This window comes from Pangasianodon hypophthalmus, chromosome 15 (assembly GCF_027358585.1).
Source record: "Pangasianodon hypophthalmus isolate fPanHyp1 chromosome 15, fPanHyp1.pri, whole genome shotgun sequence".
Taxonomy (NCBI): domain Eukaryota; kingdom Metazoa; phylum Chordata; class Actinopteri; order Siluriformes; family Pangasiidae; genus Pangasianodon; species Pangasianodon hypophthalmus.
In genome coordinates, this window is record NC_069724.1 from 21,995,925 (window position 1) to 22,007,872 (window position 11,948).

The following is an 11,948-nucleotide window of genomic DNA, read 5'->3' on the forward strand; positions in this document are numbered from 1 at the left end:
CTGTAGGGTGAATTCAAACTGTAGGACAATCTTACGGTTTAGCCCTGAAATTACCTTTGATCTATCTTAATTAATTGAATGATTTCTTAATTAATTGGATGATCCTACAGTTATGATTACTCTTAATTAATTGGCTGATCTCCCAAGCAGATAAACTTGACAGCTATTCTCAGGGTAACTGATCTTTTATTCCTAATGTCTGCAAAATCTCAGATATTTTAAACATGTTCCAGCTGTCATCGTGTGTTATAGGCATGAAATAATTGACACATTACTTAAAATAAATTCCTAAATAAATAAAATTTAATTTAATTTAAAAAAAATCAAATGTCGGCTCATAAGGTTAATGCATTCTAGTGAAGGAGAAATAGATTAAAAGTGGATGCTATAAAGAAAAGGGGGGAAGCCATGTAAAATAAACAACTTCAACAATTTTACTGGATTTTATCATATTTTATGGATATATGTTTAGCAGCAAGACAACAGAACTGTCAGAAATTTTTATGATTTCTTCCACAACAACAACAAAAACCAAAATTCGCTGCAAGTCATATCACGAAATTACACTTGGGAAAATCTATTAGTGGAAAAAATGTGTTTGAATAAATTTAAATACGACTGTCAGACACTTTGCTCACAGGCTGCACTATTTGGTTAGCATCGTGGATTTAATTTGTCAAACCTCCTCCAAAAAAAGGTTAATAAGAAGGAAACTTTAACCTTTCAGAGACGCCTGCAGAGGCTTTACACATCCAAACTCAAGCGGAGAAACTTAATTCTGCCATAGACCATCTCTTATTAATAGATTATAGCACAAATATCACTTTAATCACACGCCGGGAATAGCACAGTGTGAGCGGGGTATGAAGTGCTGATCCAGATTGCGCCTGTAAAAACGGGAAATGGATTACAAACTGGCATTCACAGTGGGGTAATGGAGTGGACACAAGCGCGCGCACACGCGCACACACACACACACACACACGCGCACACACACACACACACGCACACACACACACACACTGCCTATTGCGACAAAGTCACAGAAAAATCACACTTCACATGTAATCATAAGTTTTTCACACGTGACTCTCTGGGTAATGTGTGATCACGTGACAAACGACCTGCTATTGCACTTGTTGTTGAATCCTCACTTAAACACGTGACATCATGGGAACAATATGGGATCACATATGAAAAATAATTATTCATTATTCATTATTCAAGAAATGTGCAACCACGTGTCCTAAATGTGAAAGTAATGAATGAATAATGTGAAAATAGATCACGTGAAATTAAATAAAATTCAAGTGTAAAGAAAATAAAACATATGAGGGGAAAAATAACGTGAAAATAAATGAATCACGTGAAAATACACTCACACACGCACACACACGCGCGCGCGCCATGCACTACGTGTGAAAAATGTGTTAAACACTGCATATGAATTGTCTTTAAAAAAACACACACACGTGTAAATTCAAGTGAATCATGACATTATTCACCTGTGAAGTTCATGCGACTTTTCTGTAAAGGATTCACGGTAGGCAAATGGAGAGAACACACACACACACACACACACACACACACACACTGACGCACACTCACTCACTCACTCACACACACAGACACACACTCACTCTCTCTCACTCACAGACACACACACACACACAGACACACACACTCACACTCACTCACAAACACTCACACAGAGACACACACACACACTCGCTAACACATGCACTCTCTCTCTATTTCACACATACGCATGCACAACACATACACACATACACTTACTCACACACACACACACACACACACACACACACGCACGTTGTCTATTGTATAGAATTGTGACAAGTATCCAGTTAGTGTGTGTTTTTTGCACCACCGCGCTTCACTGTTTTCATTCAGCGTGTCCATAAACAATATGCGATACGTGAAATATTAATGTTCACCAAAGTGTGTAATTGTTTAAGTGCCCTAAATGATCCCATTTGGAAAATGGATTGTTTCCACCCCCACCTTTCTGTTTTTTCCCTTCAGAGAGTGTGTCGCTTGTCTGCTCCTCTGCCAACCGACTCCAACAGCTGGTCACCGGCCGCCGGGACATCTGCTGAGCGGCGGCCTGGACTCGCTTTAAACCGGGCCAAAGATCACTCGCTCCATGAAGCTCGGGACAGGAGTGTGTTTTTAGGGGGAGTTCACTCTCTGAATGGGACATTAACGATTAGACAAAAGTCTGTAATGGCTTTTAATTGAAAGTCGATAACGGGGTTTGTCTCGTATCGCACATGTCAGAGCGGCTGTAGCAGAAAATCCCACAGTGCTAACTTATGCTGCGTTCAAGTGCGCGGCGTGTTTATCACTTCACAAGTAACCACAAGGAATCATTTGGGTTCACTGCACTTTAGCTAGTAGCTACCCCTTTCTTGTGTCAGATTTTTTCTTTTGCCATTTTATTTTTCTCCTTTGCTTCTGTAAAAATGTAAAATTCAAGATTCAGTTACATTTAATTTTTGCTACAATTCTGCTCTAAACAGACAGTCCTAGTCATGGTATTGGAAATACTGTTATTGCTAATATTGCTATTGCTACATAGCTAATATTAGCAACATTTTCAAATATATTACAATATCCATCCCTTCATTGGTGACCACTAAAAGTAAGATGTAAGATGCTTAGTCAAATAATTTCCTACCCAGGTATCAAACTGACGTTGACCCAGCGTTCATTTTGTGTGGCTATGTTGGCAACAACCGTGCCAAATTTGGGCCAACATTGGCAAGGTGGACTTAAAGGTGGCTGAAAGTCTGTCAGCACTGCTGGCCCAGCGTCAGTTTGAGGTCCATACCAAACCTGAACTTGATACAAAATTATTTAGGAAGAGTTTATGTACAGCTTTTAAGTTGGGAACCCATATTTACGATAATGTATCCCGCACATGAATGTAGCATTAGCATTATTAGACTAGTCTACTGATCGGCTAGCGGTTTGCTAACGTCTGTTTTGGCCAGTTAGCTTGCTGCTGAAAAATATTTTTAGAAGTCTTTGTTTATAAGTAGTTTAATCTATCTGTATGCTGATATTTTTTAGAAACACAGCCCTGGAAGTTAATTGGGCAGTCAGTGATAGTTTTATGATATTTAGTTTATTTTTTAAGTAAGCATCGATCTTAACACATTGCTAATTGTTTTAAGAAACCAATAATATTTTAAAATCTTTACAGTAAGATTCCTGGAGATACTACAAAGAGTTCCAGCAGTAAGACAACCCAAAGGACTCTTAAAAGATCTTTTCATTTTCTTTTCTTTTCAACTTCTTCCATTTTGTTTTTAAAGTAAAATTAAAAGCAGTAGTAAACACCAGTAAACACATCATGTGAAAAATAGGCTATGGGTCACATATGAAAAAATCATTATTCATGTGTGAAAATCTGAAAAATTAAACTACTTTATAAATGATTTGTGCAAAACTCACATCTGATAAAAATAAAAACACATGCACTACATGTGAAACATGAACACGTGTAAAACGCACATGGGAATCACGTGATTATGTGACTTTTCTTTAAGAAAACTCTTAAAGGCTGTATACAGTATATCCCTGTTAGAAAGGGTTTCAAGCTAAAACCCATAGGAAGTTTAAAAAAAACTAAATTACACACAAAGAATGCTTGAAGAACTCTGATTGATGGTTCAGATGTATGTAATGTATGTAGATGTAAATGTAAATTCAACAAAGCAGATATTATACACTAAATGGTAAAAATGTAAAGGTGATCTGAACACGGATTTTTGTCGAATCTGTAAATCTGTAACCTAAAACTGTGTTATCATAAATTAATAACAAACAAGCTGGTTGCTCAGACAGATTTGGAAATAATCACAATCACACGGATTTGTGCTCCCTCCCAAGAAAGGCAAATACCTCTTCAGCATTAATGAAAAGGGGTTATTCTTGCGAAGTGCGCAGCTGATTGCGGAGAAAAGGCGCTCTCTGCTCTTGTTAAAAGGCTCTGAGATTGTTCTTTTGCATGTGAAAGGACGGCAGTAAATCCCCGCGGCTCTCAGGGCGGATTGTGGCCGGCTCAGGGTTAATGAAGTGCGGCCAGAGCGTCGCTAAGCTCCCGGCAAAACACCAAACACGACCACGGAGCATAGAGGCGCAGGATCAGGGGCTCTCATTAAAGCTCATTGACTCAGAATAAATAAAAAAAGACCAACAAAACAGCAGTCGGATGGAATTAAAGAGTCGATCAAAGTCCAATTTGCATTGTTATGGAGGCGTCTGTTTTCTCTCTCCTGAGACTTTTTCCACTAATAAAGTCTCCTCTATAGAAGCAAATAGAAATAGATTTTTTTTTTTTTAAAAAAAAAAAAGGACAGTTCAATGTGCAAAAAAGTTGTAAGGACAATATTATCCGTGCCAAAATATTTACAAGAAACTGTTTTTTTCCAATCTAATTTTTCTTTTAATACAGATGAAGATGTTAGTTTACAGTGAAAGAAAAAAAAACAACATATTTTTAAACAAAAGAATTTTCATTAATAATTGTATATAGTGAAAATAATAATAATAATAATAATAATAATAATCTTATTATGACCTCATTGTGAGATTATTTGAAGCACAGCTCATTGTGACATTATTTTAAACAAGCTTTCTGTTTTCTGTTAATATCCAGACAATTTTGAAAGAGCAAATGTGTATCCAAAGCAGTTGTGGATAACTGGGACAGGGACTGGGCAGCAGAGTCAGGGACGCCCGCTGAAGTGTCATGACCCCTGTGACCCCGGGACAAGGTTGCAGGGACGGCAACAGCATGCCAAGTCCATCGTCCTCTGTCTCTCTGCAACACACATTTACATGAAGAAGAAGAGTTCATTTTGAAATGAAGAGGTAAACAGCCTACACAGGAGACGCTAACACCAGAATCACAAAGAGATGGATGCATTTAGTGAGCAGAGAGGACCGGAACAATGGAAAGAGATGATAAGTAGTTCCCATTGCACAGTTCTAGATCTTAAATCTTGATCCACGCCTGAAGGAAGTGTATAAAACCTCAATGTGAGGTAGGGGAGATAACCTCGGTAATCATAACCACAATAAAAGCCAAAACATCCCAAACTTCAGGAGTAAGGGGCAGAGGGATTGACTTTCCAATCTCAGCAAATAATGAAAACATTCCTCTCTTGGTCCTTAGAGAGGAAAGAGGAAAGAGATAGAGTGAGAGAACAGTGGGAGTATGGACACAAAGCACAAAGCTATATGGCGGACATGAAAGGAATTGGTGTGAAGATTTCCTCCACTCAGCAATATCGGCCATGTCTCTCTCAGCAGGGAGCATGTAAAAGATATGTGTAATAGGTGACAGGGTGATTATCTAATCAATACATGTGGGATGTGGGAGGGCTCAGTGGTTATCCTTAGTCCCTGGTTACCCACTAGTACACACACACACACACACACACACACACACACACAAATACAGACTGCATGCTAGCATGGATAAGTAGAAGACACACTCCTCTGGGAATAGTCACATTTGCAGAGAAGAGCAGACACAGCCAGTGTCAAAGCCTCACAAAACACACACACACACACACACACACACACACACACACATACTGATGACCATCACCTGGGCCGGCACAAGGGATAAAGCATTGTGTATGTGTTGCCCCTCATACTCTGCACTGACCCCCACTGGCTGGGACATGGTGGTGTCTTAATAAATTATTATTATTATTATTATTATTATTATTATTATTATTATTATTATTACACTTTTCTTATGCTATAGCATAATACATGCTCATTTTTTAACTGATAAAAAATGCATTCCCATTGTTATTAATTAAGATATTGACAATTTCACGTGTGTTTTGGTCTAACCTTAACCTCCATCCAGGAGGCTGTGCTGTAATGATCTCAGTGTCCAGTATGTATGTATGTATGTATGTATGTATGTATGTATGTACGGCAGCACACCATGTTTTGGGGGCTCATTTATAGTGAATTAGATTTGAAAAACAGGAACTTTCTAGAGCCTCTCTGAACCCCCCAGGGCCAGCGGCGTGGACCTTGGGAGCCCCAGAGCCTCATAAACATAAAGGAGAGAGTAAGAATGAATAAAGGATGAGGAGAGCTATACATGTATTTTTAACGCTCGCCTGTGTGAAGCGAGGCAAGAGTGTGTGATGGGGTGTGTGAAGGCACAAGGGGCAAAGGGAGGGTATGGACACCAGGTTATTATTTGTTTTCATGCTCCAGTGTGACAGGCCACGCGCTGCATTAGGAGGAGGAAAAAGCAGACATACACACTCCTGGGAGTTTGCAGCAGAATCTGAAGTGTCAACTGCCGTTCTCTGTGGCTGGAGTCCGATTATATATAAGGATATCAGATACAAGAATTGAGCTATACTCAGTGGCATTTTCTTGCCTTACATTTCTAATTCATGTATTTGCTGCACGATAACATCCTAGAAAAAGCAAGAAAGTTACCGTTCCATTTCCCCGGGATGAGCTCTGCTATCATGGATGGTGTGATGAAGATGTTTGGTGTAAAGTTGGTTTATTTCTTCACGCCTTTAGTCGGGCTGCTGCTGGCATTCCTGAGGAAAGCCCATGGGGAAGAGACTCATTGCAACGTGCTGCTTTCGGCATTCTGAGTCAGTGCTTGTGCTGTTCGGATACAGCGCATGTAGATTTTACCACTGAAAACCATGTACAGCATGTACACAGCTCCAGGGAATAAATCTTTTATAAGGTCAAGCAAAGATCCATCATTTGTATTGTACATAAACACTCACACGGAATAAAAGTTACATAAGCTGGAAACCTGATTCTCTTATTAAACTGAACCATTAATTTTTATTTATGTGTGTAAATGTTTTACTTGAACACTTTATTTTGGATGCTTTCATTTTCTCTTTGCATTTGTTAATATAGATGTCTTATAAATATCTATAGATATCTAGATATGTGTGTGAGGCCTCAGTGTGTTTTTTCAGAGTTAAGTAAACAAAATAAAATCATGTATTGCCTGGTCTTATTCAGGTCTTCAGCTGTCCAGTTTTGGTGAGCCTGTGCCCACTTGAGCCTCAGATTCCTGTTCTTGGCTGACGGGGTGGAACCCGATGTGGTCTTCTGCTGTAGTAGCCCATTCGCCTCAGCATTTGACATGTTGTGCCTTTTGAGATGCTTTTCTGCTCACCACATTTGTAAAAAGTGGTTATTTGAGTTTCTATAGCCTTCGTGTCAGCTCAAAACCTGGCCATGTTTCTTCCCACAGAACTGCCACTCACTGGATGTTTTGGTTTTTTTTCCCTAAAGCATTATGTGTAAACTCTAGAGACTGTTGTGCAAAAAAAAAAGCAGAAAAAAAACCCAGAGAGATCAGCAGTTTCTGAAATACCAACACCAGCTCTTGTGTTGGTATTTCAGACGCTCTTGTCCTGTATCTGGTGAAGTATGCTTTGTATATACACACATAAATCAGAATCCTAATGTACACTTGAGTTTCACTTGGCAAGCCAGCACAAGGATGTACAACACATACTGAAGCAATGTATATACTGTACGTTATAGTTATACATACAACATTTTCCCCATTTTTGATACAATTCTGGTGACTTGTGAGTTTCCACTGATCTTCATTATTTATATAATACCAATATCCTCTTAGTAATCTCTTAATACTTCTATTGTCAGGTTCGAATATCAGAGGCTTGACGCTTTAAGCTATTTTGGGCTGTGTTCTCTTTGTGTCCTGTGTTCAGTGTGAGATGTGTGTTGTATCAGTCAACATGGCACACATTCGTTGCACAAAATACATACGTGGAAAAATCACCAATCTTATCGAACATCAGTCGAGTATTTATAAGCCAGCATTGGCTCTCATATCTGTACTTTGACTATTACATCCCGAAGAAAGGTTTGGTGTGTTGTGTGACAGTTACAACTGTGTGACAATTTATATAGCATATTTCTCATACCCAAGATTGCTTTACAATCACACAAAGGCACAAAATAGTGCTAAAACAAATAGACTGTGTAGCAGTATGCATGCAGATATGGAAGTATGTATCTACATAAAAATATATTCAATTAACATTACTGAAGGAATATAGGCTTAAACTGTACAATGTAAAAGAAAACTGTTTTCTGGTAAAATCCCAAAGTGTGGCAAAACTAGCTTGTTCCTAAATTAGCTAAATAATTAGCTGTGACACATAATAATGTTCTCTATATTAAGTAAAATTATCAGGATTATTATGTATGTGCCACTCTAACAGGAAGAGGTGACCAACAGGATATTGCTTTATTGCAGTATTGATTAGTAGAGCCTTTATAGTGTCGAGTGGGAAGGTTGCCTTTTTCTAGGTAGTCTTGGGTGGATTTTAGATTAGGATAGATGTTTGGGAAGAAATTCTCAAGTGGCATGTGGTGCTCTTACTAAGTAGCGTCTCACAATCCCAGATAACGATGTTAATCGTTTTTGTGCTTAGAGCACATCTACAGTTAATGGTACTAAGTTGGGTCAAGCAGCACCTAATTAGCTACAGGTGTGGAAGAAGTGGGCACTCATCATCCAGGGATTTACCTTTAACTTCTTGCCTCTGAGGACCCTTATGGCTGACCAAGCTCTTGTCAGATTGAGCTGTGATACTGGGGCAGGATGAGGAAATGGGGCTAACAAGGGGATGTTGGAGAGTCAGCTGGAGAAGTAAACGAGGCAACAGTGAATGAGAAATGTGGCCCAGTCAAAAAAGAGATAGCAGATGTAGCTAACAGCAACGACGCCCCGTGCTTCTCATTCTGAACCACAAACACAGTGCACAATATCGCACTTGCAATGTGCAGCTTCAGCAGTGCAAAAATAAAAGCTTGAAGCTTTAGCTTGCGATGCAGTAATTCACATTTCTCCATCAGAGTTAAGTGCTAATATAAATATTTCCATACAGCAGAGAGATGTGAGGATTTAGAGAAGACTGTGTGGCAGATCAGAGTGCTGATTTTTTTTTCCAGCTGAGGCGGCATGCGACAGGAGAAGGATGTGCGCTCGCAGCATCCAGGCAGAAGAAGAGCCTTCCTGCATTTGAAGTCTGTTGAGAGTGGCAAGCGGAATAAAGACAGAGAAGCCTGATACCACATAAGGCCTAGAGATTGGGGTGGGGGGGGGAATAGGCTTCAAACAGTTATCAATAAAATTGCCTTTGCCAAGTGCAACAGTTTAACCTCTTTAGCGTGTTAGGCATCTCCTAACAGGGTGTGACGTGTGCTTTGGGCGCAGTCTGCTTCACGCCTGTCTGCACAAAGCACTCGGCAGGTTGATGGGTTCACAGAGTTGCGCTCACACAGGTGAGAGTTCCTTTGGAGTCCCACTGACTCCGGCATAAGACATGACATGAAACAAGAACCCCTCACACACCTCCAGAAGAAAAAAGGCAAAGATGAAAGAGGCAAAGGCTGAGATTCTGACTCCAGACCTGCAAAAGAATCTGTCTCAGAAAGAGCAATACAAACACCAGCATATTCCCAAAGCTGTTTTTACATTAATATAGATATGGTGAATGGCATTAACAAATCAGTATAACACTGTGAAATGCAGGTTTAGAGCATCTCACAAAAAATGTCTTGAAGATAAAAATGCCCTTAGGTACTCTACTATGAAGTAGTTCTTTATTTTCACAAAGTGTTGGGCAATTATGAATTACATTTTCAGTAAAAACACAAACAAAAACAACAAAACAGCAACAGATAGAAGAACAAAAAACACCAGCAACAGAAATAACAAGAGCAACAAAAACAACAAGAACAACAGCCATACCAGCAAGAATAACACCACAAAAACAACAAAGCCAACAACCATAAGCACAACAGTAACCACAACAACCCTAACAACAGCAACAACCAAAAAGAGATCAATAAGACCAAAAATAAAACTGAAGCAACAGCCACAATACAGCAAAAGTTACAGCAACAATACCAACAGAAACAATAATTATGGCAACAAAATAATAACAAAAGACAACAGTAACAATGACAAGAACACCAACAAAAAAATAACAGCAGCAAAAGTACAAAATGTTGCTGTTATGATCAAAACAGCAACATATACTCTACAATAAGCAACAATAACAGCATCATCAACAGAAACAACAAACAAAACACTAAAAAGAATAAGAACACAACACAACAGTAGCACACACAACAACAGAGTTGCTGAGTTCGTGCTTGCACTCTGATCGCAATGTACACCCTTTTGAACCACTGTAGGATAAAAGCATACCTAATAATCTGTTCTCTCTCTCTCTGTCAAGCTGTATGTTCACTCCTGTTGACTGATGTGCCAGATCCTCACACCCTCCGGACCAGCCTGATACTTTTTCTTTTACTCAGAGCTTTCTGCACTTGTGACTCACTTTCTGGTGCTGTGGATGGTTCTACAAGGACACCCTAAAGAGTTACACTTCCGAAAAACAGTTTATACCCAAAACTCACCTTTTCTTCAGAGGAAAAGCTCTTCTGGATACTGTAGATTTGCACCTAATAATTCGTGCGACAATCATTAAGACTGTCCTGTGCTCATCCCAGGATTATTATTCACAATCTGCTCAACACACTTCGTACTATTAGTTTTTAGTCTTCGACACCTGTATAATGATTTATAATCCGTCTACCCGGTGTCACCCGGAAAAGGACAGGTTCCCATTTGAGTCTCTGAAGGCTTCTTCCTCATGTTGTCTCAGGGAGTTTTTCCTTGTCATTGTCTCCTCAACATCGAAATTTCTGTAAAGCTTCTTTGTGATGATTTCTGTTGTTAAAAGCGCTATATTGATACTCATATTGGTTCAGGACTGCCTGTGATTGCACTACCCTTTTCTAAGTGATACTTAATTCCAGTGTAATATATTTTTTAGCAAGCAATATTGCTTACTACTGAAGATTTAAATGTGACATTTAAAGAAGTAATCAAAAATCATGGAATCAGGAAAACACACTGACAAATATATTAGAAATTAACCTGTAAGTTGAAACCAAATAGTGAAAAAAAAATCCCTTTTCATGAAGGTATCATGTGCAAAGCTAATGATGAACCTCTTTTGGAATGAGTGTATGACCTGATAAGAGAGACGTGAGATGAGTGAGAGAGACTTTGGCTCAGTGAAGAGCCTGATAAGAGGCTGTTATTGCACCATTAAGCCACCAAAGAGAATAGCTGGTGGATAATAAAAGAGGAAAGGAGACAGGAAGGTATGTATGGACATATAGTTTTTCTGGAGACAACTGTAAATCACTGAAAAGAAAACTTGACTACAATAAATCACAAACAAATGAACACATATTCACACACACACACACACACACACACACACACACACTTGATTGGGCCCTTAGTAATTGTTGATATTGTGAGACAACAAAGACACAGAAAGGAGAGTAGGGTCCTCTCCAATGTCTCTACTCACAGCTGTCAACCACAACTTTATCTCTCTTCTTTCTTGGGTTACCCACACATCCACTCATCCTGAGTACGTCCAGGAGCATGCGCATGCACGTGCACTTACTCACTGAACACAGTGTGTGTATGCTGCCAGTGTAAGCAGCAGGTGCAAGATCAGTACTGACGCAGACGGTTCTGGTGCCAAGCTTATCATCGTTAACATGACTCTTCATTCTTCCTCAGTATGTAGGAACTCATATTTCTCAAAGTTCTCCTCAATTCTACAGCATAAGTCTTGGTCTTAAGCCATATGTCTATGCAATGGTACAAATCAGTTTATGTAAATAGCAAGCAGAGTCAAACCTCGGGCCTAGAATTAGGTGGAAAGTTAAATTATACCATGGAATAATAGTAATAATAACATCAACAATTATAGTTTTCATTCATTAAAGAATGTCATACTTTTAAGTAAAATTTTTACTTGTAAATAGGGCCT